Raw genomic sequence first — 13,233 nt, 5'->3', positions numbered from 1 at the left:
TTTCCAGTTTGTAAATAACTTCGAAATTTCTGACATAGGTGTTGTATGTCTAAAAATAAAAACTGGACAACATGTTTTAGAGGTGGCCTTGGCTAGTACAAAAAAATTGACTTTTCGTCGCCTCAGAGATTCAAACTCTCGCGAGGAAACCCCATGTACTTAGCAGGCACATGCCTTAACCACTCGGCTAAAAAACTTTTTTGTTTTAGGAAGGAATCTCGAAGAGACACTAGGGACAACAAAGGTAGATGATTAACGAGGAATCAATTAGAACTTTGGGACATACACGGTAGCTTAGAGCGTAGTAAAGGGTAAGCCCAACGTCCTATAGACCAAAGGAAAGTCGTGGAAACCTAGTATTAGAAGGAAGCGATGAGGGCCTACAAGTAGGTTGGTTCCTAAGTAAATTTTTATACTTACACGTTTCTCCTTTTCTAGTGTACTAGTCAAGGTGGGGAGATGCTCGGAAGCTCTACTATCATAGAAGGGTGTCGACCCGGAGTGTTGTTAGTTGTATTCGACCTAGGCCATGAATTAGTTGTATAATTTTTTGGGTTGATTTTGAATGCTTTTTGTCAAATCTTGGAGGGAAACATGGTGTGATTAGCAAGCACACACCTTGACCACTTATTCAAAATGACTTTATGGTTTTATGAATAGTAGTCTTGAAGAGACACTAGTAGAGGGGTGTCGACCCGGAATGTTTGTTACTTGTATTTCATGTGGGACATCAATTAGTTGTATTCTCTTTGAACAGGTGCTGTTTGTCTTTTCAAAATTTATCTTTTCGCTGCGGTTCCATTTCTCGAAATCTAAAAAATTGGGTCGTGACAAATCTAATTCATAGATTATTTCTAGTATCTACATTATCCATTAACTCTATTAGTTCTAATTCATGGATTCTCGACAGTGGAGCTTCAAATTATATAATATCCAAAGCTTTTGTTATGACTGAACCAAAGGCTGCAAACATTTGCAATAAAATTGCCTAACGGAGGAACAACACATGTGTGACTTACGGTCAATGTTTTCTTTAATCTTGGCCTTAAACTAAACAATATTTTATGTGTGTCTTCATTCAATTTAAACATGTTGTCCATTACCAAACTTACCAATGACTTGAAATGTTGTGTCACCTTCTATCCTGATTTTTGCGTTATGCAGGACTTGGCTAAGGCGAAGATGATTGGCTCGGGTAATCAATTTGGAGGTCTCTATCATATTTCTTAATCTTCAATCAAATCTTTAACTAATCAAGTATCTCAATCATCTAATTTGTGGCATTTATGCCTAGATCATTTTATTTATTTTTTCTTGTTTTAAATTTCTAACGGATCAATTTCATCTTAATAATGCTGCTTTTTCTCATAACTGTAGTATTTGCATCAAAACAAACTAGGTTGTTTTTTTTCCAGAAGTTCAATAACAACACATTCTACCTTTGACATATTACATTGTGATGTTTGGGGATCTCATAAAATTCCTATCCATTTTGGTTTGCGTTTTCTTCTCACTATTGTTGATTATTTTACTCAATGTACTTGGGTTTTTCTTATGCAACATGAATCAGAAGTACATCATTTGTTTATGAACTTTGTTAAATTCGTTCAAACTCAATTTCATACTACTATCAAGATAGTACGGTCAGACAATGGGACTGAGTTTCTGTCTTTACAACCATTTTTTACTTTGTGTGGCATTGAATTTCAGTGCACTTGTGTCTATACTCCACAACAAAGATGAGTCGTAGAGCGTAAGCATCATCATATCTAAATGTAGCTATCATCATATCCTAAATGTAGCTAGGTCTCTCCTCTTTCAGTCACACGTTCCACTTAATTTTTTTGGGAGAGTGCATTTTAATTGTTGTTTATGTTATAAATAGAACACCATCACCATTTTTATCTAACAAGACACCCCTAGAAGCACTCTACAAACAACCACCTACATTTCATCATCTTAAAGTTTTTTAATGTAAATGTTATGCAACTGTAGTACATCCTAAGCAAAAATTTGAACCTCGGGCAATTCCTTGTGTTTTCGTAGGATATACTTGTGGTTACAAAGGCTACAAGTTGTATGACATGCAAGCTCACAAATTATTTATCCACTGTGATGTTAAATTTTGTGAAGATGTTTTTCCTTTTTCATTAGCTTCACAAACTTTTGACATTAGTTCCTTCGACTCTCATTTTACCACTTCATGATTCATCCTACTCAAACATCTATTCTAATCCTATCCCACCTTCTATTTCGTCATCTCCTCCACCTTCTATTCCTTCTCCAGATTCACCCACTAATTATAATCCTATCCCTTATGATACACCAGTTTCACTCCGACGTTCTACTCGTACCAAACAACCTCCAGCTTGGCATAATAATTATGAGATGTCTTATGCAGCCAATTATTTAACCTCTAGCTCAAGTTCCAACACAAGCACCAGGCATCCCCTTCATCATTACCTTTCTTTCTCTAGTTTTTTTTCTACTCAACTTGCTTTTCTATCTCTTATTACAGCCCGACATAAGTTAAAACTTATGATAGGGTAGTTGGCGACCCATTATGGCAGCAGGCTATGAATGCTGAAATTGCAACTTTGGAACGTAATCATACTTGGTCTCTCGTTCCTCTACCACCTGGCCATAAAGCTATTGGCTATCGTTGGGTGTACAAGATTAAATACAGCTCTGATGGTTCTGTTGAACGTTATAAAGTTTATCCGGCAGTAAAGGGGTATACTCAGGTTGAAGATATTGATTACAAAGAGATATTTTCTAATACAACAAAGTTTACTACACTTCGTTGCTTACTCACTATTGCTACTTCTCGAAAATGGTTCACACATCAGTTGAGTGTTCAAAATGTATTTCTCCATAGTAATCTTTAAACAGGGAATGAGGGAAGGGGTGAGGAGAAAATTTTCCCTATTACATAATTAGGACTAGAGACAGAGATTATATTCTCCATTCTTGTCCCCTCCTAACTCCCTCAAAGAGAGATTTTTTAAGTTCCATTTCCAAATTTTATATGTTTCTAAAAATGAAGAAATCTATATATTTTCGTTTCCAAACTCCAATGGGTTTGATGTCTTCCAAGCTTGGGTGGGTTGAATGTGTTGCTTTCATTTTCATTTGTTTGATTTATGTAATAACAAATGTCTTTTACATTTGGATTTTTTTTTTCTAATTGAACTCATTTATTTATGTCATTAAGGTTGCTTTATTTTTTTCTCATTTCCGAACAATATTGTTGATTCAACTATTAATTTATGATATTAATTTATGACGTTGGATAAAACTAATTACTATTTTTGTGTTTCTTTTCTTAGATTTTAAAAATATGTTATCAAATTTTGGGTTTATAATTTAGGCATAGATTAAGTTTATATTTTTCTTAATAGAGTAGATGAAATGAGTTCAATTTAGGGCAAAGTGGTTCTACTTCAATTTCTAATAACATGAGTGGATCAAAACCAATGGATAGTTTATATCTAAAAATAAAACGTATATATTAACAAATTTATTTAAAATGACTATTTTTTTTTAGAGAATAATAATTGGAGAATTATGTTGTTATGTTGCATACAAGTGATGCTATTATATCATATACACTATTCTAGGATTATGTTATGTCATAGAACAATGTTATGTTTTCGATATTATTTGATGCATGAACCTTCATGTATCATGTCATGTAAACTATGTTAATACGTACCGTCTATGACTATGAGACATTAGAAAATCATGTATTATGAATGGGAGGTGTATCGAGATACTTTCCCGTTATGATTAGTACAGACACATACCTTACAATTTTATGTTCCATATGATATTATGTGGGTCTTTTCCCTTCATGGTATTTGGTAGTGTGAGTGTGCACAAGCTCGACGAGCCAGCCCACAGAGTACTCTTATACGAGCCTACCTAGTGGCCAATGTGCACATTCATGGGTCGTGTGTAGGATAGTACAACATATTCAACCCTGCTCGGACTGAAAAGCAAAGCCAAAACCCATGTCACAAAGCATTTATGAAAGGATAGGTCCAACTATATTACACATGATTCATTTTCCGACCCTGACAATGAGGTTACTTATTGAGTATTTATTAAAGTACTCAAACCATGTGCTACTCTTATTTTCATGTAAAGGTAAGATACCCATTTACGGATGACAACGTGACTTTGAAGGCCAAGGAACCAAAGTTAAGGTAGTTGCATTCATGTTATTTTTAATGATCCTTAGGTTAGACAAGGGCACTATTTAAACTCATGTTATCTATTTTCCATTCATAACAATGTTGTTTTAATAAATTTATTATGAACATTTAAGCCTATAGTACCGTTTATGAAACGTTATAAATGAATTCTTTCATGCATAGTAATCATGTCATGTATGCAGTTGCCAATGAATCAAATTTTAATTTCATTTCGAATATTTTGAATAAAATTGAAACTCAAGGTTAAAATAAATACATCAACCTAAAGGGATAAGAAATGAGAAATTAACTCCAAATGTAAATTTGTTAACTTAATAAGGATTGTTTTAAATTTATGTTACTGTTGTAAATTTGGCTCTATTTCTCAACACCAATATCTTGTTTAATGTTGAGGTATTAGTGTTAAATTTGGTTCTTTTATTTTTTAAACCAAAAAATTATTAGAATTATAACTTTGATATAACACACCACAAGAAATTAATATGGTATTTGTGTATAAATTTTTAAAGAAAAAGGAAAATACGGAGAAATTAATATGGTATTTGTGTATAAATTTTTAAAGAAAAAGGGAAATACGGAGATTAAAAGTGTTTCATCATTGCTCCAACATAGAATCGAACTCAAGTATGTACCTCCTCATATCAACATAGCTAATCTTCATCAAGATGCTCCAATCGAGAATCGAACTCGGGTCTATACCATGGCAGGATACTATTCTACCAATAGACCACTGGTGCATTTACCTCAAAGAAGATCCATAACGTACTCGTATTTTGGTCATGCAGTTCTTCCGAAGCCCTTCACTTTACGTTTCACTTCTCGATTTAAAAACAAAAAGCTCGATAGTCCTACTCGTAAAATTTATAAATTTAAACAATGTTGAAACAAACAAAAGTTTGAACATTATGCCAATCTTCAAGATGCACCAGCCGAGAATTGAACTCGGGTCTGTACCGTGGAAGGGTACTATTCTACCACTAGACCACTGGTGCAGGTACCTTCAGGCATATCCATAACGTACTCGTATTTTGATCATGCAGTTCTACTGAAGTCCTTAACTTTTAGTTTCACCTCACGATTTAAAAAAAAAAAAAAGAAGCTCGATAGTGCTACTCGTAAAATCTATAAATATAAACGATATTGTGACAAACCCAAGTTTGAACATTATGCATTAATATCATTATAGCTAATCTTCAAGATGCACCAGTCGAGAATCAAACTTGGGTCCGTATCGTGGCAGGGTACTCCATACAGTACACATATTTTGGTCATGCAGTTCTTCTGAAGCCCTTAACTTTTTGTTTCACATCTCGATATAAAAACAAAAATCTTTTTGTTTCACATCTCGATATAAAAACAAAAAGCAAAATAGTGCTACTCGTGAAATCTATAAAGTTAAAAGAAATATTGTACCAAACCCAATTTTGAACAGTATGCACTAATATAATAATCATAGCTAATCTTCAAGATGCAAGAGCCGAGAATTGAATTCCGGTCTACATCGTGGCAGGGTACTATTCTACCACTAGACCACTGGTGCATGTACCTTCAAGCATATCCATAACGTACTCGTATTTTGGTCATGCAGTTCTTCTGAAGCCCTTAACTTTTAGTTTCACCTCACGATTTAAAAAAAGAAAAAGCTCAGTAGTGCTACTCGTAAATTCGATAAATATAAGCGATATTGTGACAAACCCAAGTTTGAACATCATGCACTAATATCATCATTGCCAACCTTCAAGATGCATCAGCCGAGAATCAAACTCGGGTCTGTACCGTGGCAGAGTACTATTCTACCACTAGGTCACTGGTGCATGTACCTTCATGCATATTCATAACTTACTCGTATTTTGGTCATGCAGTTATTCGGAAGCCCTTAACTTTTAGTTTCACCATTCGATTTAAAAACAAAAAGCTCGACACTCGTGAAATCTATAAAGTTAAATGATATATTGTAAGAAACCCATGTTTGAACATTATGCACTAATATAATAATAATAGCTAAAATTCAAGATGCAAGAGCCGAGAATCGAATCCGGGTCTACATCGTGGCAGGGTACTATTCTACTACTAGACCACTGGTGCATGTACCTTCAGGTATATCCATAACGTACTCGTATTTTGGTCATGCAGTTCTTCTGAAGCCCTTAACGTTTAGTTTCACCTCACGATTTAAAAAAAGAAAAAGCTCGATAGTGCTACTCGTAAACTCTATAAATATAAACGACGATTTTGTGACAAACTCAAGTTTGAACATTATGCACTAATACCAGCATTGCCAATATTCAAGATGCACCAGCCAAGACTCAAACTCAGGTCTATACTGTGGCAGGGTACTATTCTACCACTAGACCACTGGTGCATGTACCTTCAGGCATATCCATAACGTACTCGTATTTTGGTCATGCAGTTCTTCTGAAACCCTTAACGTTTAGTTTCAGCTCACGATTTAAAAAAAGAAAAAGCTCGATAGTGCTACTCGTAAATTCGATAAATATAAACGATTTTGTGACAAACCCAAGTTTGAACATTATGCACTAATATCAGCATTGCCAATCTTCAAGATGCACCAGCCGAGACTCAAATTTGGGTCTATACCGTGGCAAGGTACTATTCTACCACTAGACCACTGATGCATGTACCTTTAGGCATATCCATAACATACTCGTATTTTGGTCATGCAATTCTTCGGAAGCCCTCAACTTTTAGTTTCACCCCACGATTTCAAAAAAAAAAAAAAAGCTCGATAGTGCTACTCGTGAAATCTATAAATATAAACGATATTGTTACAAACACAAGTTTAAACATTATTAATTAATATCATCATAGCTAATCTTCAAGATGCACCAGTCGAGAATACAACTCGGGTCCATATCATGGCAGGGTACTCGATAAAGTACACATATTTTGGTCATGCAATTCTTCTGAAGCCCTTAACTTTTTGTTTCACCTCTAGATTAAAAAACAAAAAGCTCGATAGTGCTACTCGTTAAATGATATACTATAACAAACCCAAGTTTGAACATTATGCACTAATATAATAATCATAGCTAATCTTAAAGATGCAAGAGCCAAGAATTGAATTCGAGTCTACATCGTGGCAAAATACTATTCTACCACTAGACCACAGATGCATGTACCTTCAGGCATATCTATAACGTACTCGTATTTTGTTCATGCAGTTCTTCTGAAGCCCTTAACTTTTAGTTTCACCTCACGATTTAAAAAAAGAAAAAGCTCGATAGTGCTACTCGTAAATTCTATAAATATAAACGATATTGTGACACATCATGCACTAATATCGTCATTGCCAATCTTCAAGATGCACCAACCGAGAATCGAACTCGGGTCTGAACCGTGGCAGGGTACTATTCTACCACTAGACCACTCTAATATCATTATTGCCAATATTCAAGATGCACCAGCCGAGAATCGAACTCGAGTCTGTACCGTGGTAGGGTACTATTCTACCACTAGACCACTGGTGCATGTACCTTCAGGCATATCCATAACTTACTCGTATTTTGGTCATGCAGATCTTCTGATGCCCTTAACTTTTATGTTCACCTCACGATTTAAAAAATGAAAAAGTTCGATACTACTCGTAAATTCTATAAATATAAACGATATTGTGACAAACCTAAGTTTGAACATCATGCATTAATATCATCATTGCCAATCTTCAAGATGCACTTGCCGAGAATCAAACTCGGGTCTGTACCGTGGCAGGGTGCTATTCTACTACTAGACCACTGGTGCATGTACCTTCAGGTATATCCATAACTTACAAGTAATTTAGTGATGCAGTTCTTCTGAAGCCCTTAACTTTTATGTTCACCTCAACGATTTAAAACAAGAAAAAGTTCGATAGTGCTACTCGTAAATTCTATAAATATAAACAATATTGTGACAAACCCAAGTTTGAACATCATGCAATAATATAATTATTGCCAATCTTCAAGATCCATCAGCCGAGAATCGAACTCGGGTCTGTACCGTGGCAGGGTACTATTCTACCACTAGACCACTGGTGCATGTACCTTCAGGCATATCCATAACTTACTCGTATTTTGGTCATGCAGTTCTTCTGAAGCCCTTAACTTTTATGTTCACCTCACGATTTAAAAAATGAAAAAGTTCGATAGTGCTACTCGTAAATTCTATAAATATAAACAATATTGTGACAAACCCAAGTTTGAACATCATGCAATAATATAATTATTGCCAATCTTCAAGATCCATCAGCCGAGAATCGAACTCGGGTCTGTACCGTGGCAGGGTACTATTCTACCACTAGACCATTAGTGCATGTACCTTCAGGCATATCCATAACTTACTCGTATTTTGGTCATGCAATTCTTCTAAAGCCCTTAGCTTTTAGTTTCACCTCACGATTTAAAAAAAGAAAAAGCTCGCTCGTAAATTCTATAAATATAAACGCTATTGTGACAAACCCAAGTTTGAACATCATGCACTATTATCGATACTGCTACTCGTAAATTCTATAAATATAAACACTATTGTGACAAACCCAAGTTTGAACATCATGCACTAATATCATCATTGCCAATCTTCAAGATGCACCAGCCCAAGAACCAAACTCGAGTGTCTGTATCGTGGCAGGGTACTATTCTACCACTAGACCACTGGTGCATGTAACTTTAGGCATATCCATAACTTACTCGTATTTTGGTCATGCAGTTCTTCTGAAGCCCTTAACTTTTATGTTCACTTCACGATTTAAAAAAAGAAAAAGTTTGATAGCACGCACCTATCAACATTGTGAATCTTCAAGATGCACCACCAGCCAAGAATCGAACTCAGGTCTATACCTTGGTAGGGTACTATTCTACCACAAGACCACTAGTGCATGTACCTTCAGGCATATCCATAACTTACTCATATTTTGGTCATGCAATTCTTTTGAAGCCCTTAACTCCTAGTTTCACCTCACGATTTAAAAAAAAAAAAAAAAGCTCGATAGTGCTACTCGTGAAATCTATAAATATAAACGATATTGTGACAAACCCAGGTTTGAACATTATGCACTAATATCATCATAGCTAATCTTCCAGATGCACCAGCCGAGAATTGAACTCGGGTCTGTATCGTGGAAGGGTACTCCATAAAGTACACATATTTTTGTCATGCAGTTCTTCTGAAGCAGTTCTTCTAAAGCCCTTAACTTTTGGTTTCACCTCTCGTGAAATCTATAAAGTTAAATGATATATTGTAACAAACCCAAGTTTGAACATTATGCACTAATATCATCATAGCTAATCTTCAAGATGCAAGAGCCGAGAATTGAATTTGGGTTTGCATCGTGGCAAGGTACTATTCTACTACTATTCCACTGGTGCATCCACCTTTAGGCATATCCATAATGTACTCGTATTTTGGTCATGAAGTTCTTCTGAATCCCTTAACTTTTAGTTTCACCTCTCGATTATGAAAAAACCAAGTTCGAACATTATGCACTATTCTCACCATTGCTAATCTGATGCACCAACCGAGAATCAAACTCTGGTCTGTATTGTGGAAGGGTACTATTTCTACCACTAGACCACTAGTGCATGTACCTTTGGGCATATTCATAACGTACTCGTATTTTGGTCATGCAGTTCTTCCGAAGCCCTTAACTTATAGCTTCACCTTGCGATTTTTAAAAAAAAAAGCTCCATAGTGCTACTCGTGAAATCTATAAATTTAATGATATATTGAAACAAACCAAAGTTTGAACATTATGCACTAATTATCATCATATCTAAACTTCATTCAAGATGCAAGAGTCGAGAATCGAACTCTAGTCTGTATCGTGGCAGGGTACCATTCTATCACTCGACCAGTGGTGCATCTACCAGTAGACATATCCATAACGTACTCGTATTTTGGTCATGCAGTTCTTCCGAAGCCCTTAACTTTTAGTCTCACCTCTTGATTTAGAAGAAAAAAAAAGCTGGATAGTTCTACTTGTGAAATCTATAAATTTAAATAATATTGTGACAAACCCAAGTTTGAGCATGGACTAATATCATCATAGCTAATCTTTAAGATGCCCCAACCGAGAATCAAACTCGAGTCTGTACTGTGGCAGGGTGGTAAAACCCAACTTTGAGTATTATGGACTAATATCATCATAGCTAATCTTTAAGATGCACCAACCGAGAATAGGCATATCCATAAGGTACTCATATTTTGGTCATGCAGTTCTTCCGAAGCTAGTGCTACTCGTGAAATCTATAAATTTAAATGAAGTTTGAAAATAATGCATTAATAATCAAATAGTTAATCTTCAAGATGCACCATTGAACACTCGGGTCTGTACCGTGGTAGGGTACTATTCTACCACTAGACCACTGGTGCATCTATCTTTAAGCATATCCACAATAAACTCGTATTTTGGTCATGCAGTTCTTCTGAAGCCCTTAACTTTTAGTTTCACCTCTCGATTTAAAAAATAAAAGCTCCATAGCGTTACTCGTGAAATCTATAAATTTAAATGATATATTGTAACGAACACAAGTTTGAACATTATGCACTAATATCATCATAGCTAATCTTCAAGATGCATGAGCCGAGAATCGAACTCAAGTCCGTATCGTGGCAGGGTACTCCATAAAGTACTCGTATTTTGGTCATGCAATTCTTCTGAAGCCCTTGACTTTTAGTTTCACCACTCGATTTTAAAAAAAAAATGCTCCATGGTGCTACTTGTGAAATCTATAAATTTAAATGATATATTGTAACAAACCAAAGTTTGAACATTATGCACTAATATCGTAGATTGACATTTATCAGGTGCAAGGGAGGCGTAGTGTATCAAGCCTGACAGAGGACACGTGCCACTCAATAAGAGGAGACAAACATTGAACTGTTGTGCTTTGAAACCAAGCTTGGGCATAAGCAACACCGAGGTAACGATGTCAATATGATGGACAAAGATAGGCTATATAAAGGCCTAGTTGCACCCCCAAACTTAACCTTGAAAGTCAACCTTGAAAGTCGGGTTTTCTAAAGAAGTTTGTGCATGCAACTTTAGAGTGAAGTCTGTTCATACGAAATATAAAACCTTGCCAAATTTAGTGTTAATCGGACACCGGACTGACGCTCCACGAGACTACATAATACTTAAGGTAGGTAACTTCACAAGAGTGGTGGAGAGCACCATTCGCTGAAGAAGAGAGTACCAACTGGAGCTATGTGGTTCTTAAAAAAAAAAAAAAAATCCTGAAGCTTAGGTGCTACTAGAAAGAAAGTAGTAGCAACTAAGCAAAGCTAATCGATTTTCTTTTCATACTTATAAAGTTACAAGCTAGAGCTAATAGCAAAAGTAAAGTGAGTGGAGAGCCACTACTATCTGTTCGTAATTTCCTAGGCCCGGTCACCATCCTCGTATCCCTTATGCTCAGGAGTGGGATCCATGGTGACCCTAAGAAACCTCCCTTCTCTAATGCTACAAAAAGTGTTAAATATTGTTTTCGTGAGCTTGTGTCGAAATGACTTTATTGAAGTAATGACTATAGCCACCTTTCGGTGTGAAAAATTTCATGAGCCCAATGAGAGTTCAAGAATGTTTGGGATGAAACTGCTTGACTTTTCCTTCTTCCACGGTAAAGCGACTTTGCTACTTCTCTTTCTCTAAGGAAATATTTTTGATGAGAAGAGAATTTTACTAAATAGTGTAAAATTACTACTTGTTCATTATTCATTCATTTTCCTGAGAAAAAAAAAAAGGTTTCACATAAGGTTGAGACCTATTTTGAAGTTAAGCATAACGAAATTATCACACATGAATGAGTTAAGTTTAATGTCTTCGAGAAACTCTACAATAAATGAAGCTGCACGAAAACCAAATAAGTATCAAGGAAGCGATTGACATATGAAGATGGTTAATGGGAGTTGGTTGAAGTATAGTGCCAATATGGGAATGTGTTACAACCTTCTCGACTTTGCTACCATATGGGTTTATGCCATGGTTGTCTTAAAAGCCTCACCCCAAGGGTGCACCGTTATGTGTGACTAAAAGAATATGAGTGTTGAGGCAAAGGTGACCATATCTAGGGTGCGCTCCTAGCATAGGTATGGATATGCCAACACTAGCTAATTTGATCATGGTTTTTCTTGTGAGTCCCAGTTAGAGTTCGAGAGAAGGGCGAGGGAGGCCATGGCGGGATAGTCCACAACCATTAGACAATTGTTTTTGTGCTTATGTTGCAACACTCGGAGACCAAGAATAGATCCGTAAGTTGGATAGTTCATAAGTAGTGCGTAGTTTCTGTATTCATTCTGAAGCATGTTATTTCCAACGGGTTCATTCGCAGGCAATCTGAAGTTTGGATCGTCATCAAGGATACTGAGATTAAGTGAGAGAGAGAGTCACAATCCATGGACCGATTGTGTCTCTGAGAAAGTCATCAAGGATGATGAATAGTTTAAATGGAGGAGAATTTCACAACAATGCTACGAAAAGAGTAGGTTTTGACCCTCATATAACGATAAACGAAGCAGTGACCCTCAAATGGTGCCCATCCAGTCGCAAGAGTGCCAAGACAGATGAGTGCCATGATGTGACCGAGGAGGATGGTGCATCATCTAACACACCAAAGAGATCTTCATTAAAGCCAAATTGAGGCATATGAAAAATAGAGGCAATGATGTCGACATGAGAAACAAAGATAGGTTTGATAAAGGGTCGGGTAGGGCCCCGGGAGGGTTCCAAAAGAAGTTTGGGCATGTGGGTCTAGAATGAAATCCTTCCATATGAAACATGAAAGGTCACCAAATTTGGGTGTAAATCGGACACTAGACATGCGCTCCATGAGACCATATGACTATTCGTCAAAATCATGCTTACTCTTACTCGACAAAAAAGGCCTGAAAATGCACTTTAGGGGGAGGTATGGTGTCAGCTCTCTACCACCCCTAACCATATGACCTATGCAAGCTACCATGTAGCATATACTTGTGTCACAGTGAGAGGGAGCGTTGCAAGACTAGTGTCTTAGGTGACTTGCTT

The 13,233-nt window shown here is 36.3% G+C and overlaps 3 non-coding genes across 3 annotated transcripts; all 3 read right to left on the bottom strand.

The window, feature by feature from the left end:
* Positions 1-5,138: 5,138 nt before the first annotated feature.
* TRNAG-UCC lies at positions 5,139-5,209 on the bottom strand. The gene has a single exon. It is a non-coding gene; the product is annotated as a tRNA-Gly (tRNA).
* Positions 5,210-7,634: 2,425 nt separating this feature from the next.
* On the bottom strand, positions 7,635-7,705 carry TRNAG-ACC. Its single transcript has one exon. It is a non-coding gene; the product is annotated as a tRNA-Gly (tRNA).
* Positions 7,706-8,180: 475 nt separating this feature from the next.
* TRNAG-GCC lies at positions 8,181-8,251 on the bottom strand. Its single transcript has one exon. It is a non-coding gene; the product is annotated as a tRNA-Gly (tRNA).
* Positions 8,252-13,233: the final 4,982 nt, after the last annotated feature.

This window comes from Cucurbita moschata, unplaced genomic scaffold (genome assembly GCF_002738365.1).
Source record: "Cucurbita moschata cultivar Rifu unplaced genomic scaffold, Cmos_1.0 Cmo_Scf00080, whole genome shotgun sequence".
In the NCBI taxonomy this organism is placed as follows: Eukaryota; Viridiplantae; Streptophyta; class Magnoliopsida; order Cucurbitales; family Cucurbitaceae; genus Cucurbita; species Cucurbita moschata.
The sequence above is the reverse complement of the archived record's forward strand: the minus strand, read 5'-3'. Positions and strand labels throughout refer to the sequence as shown.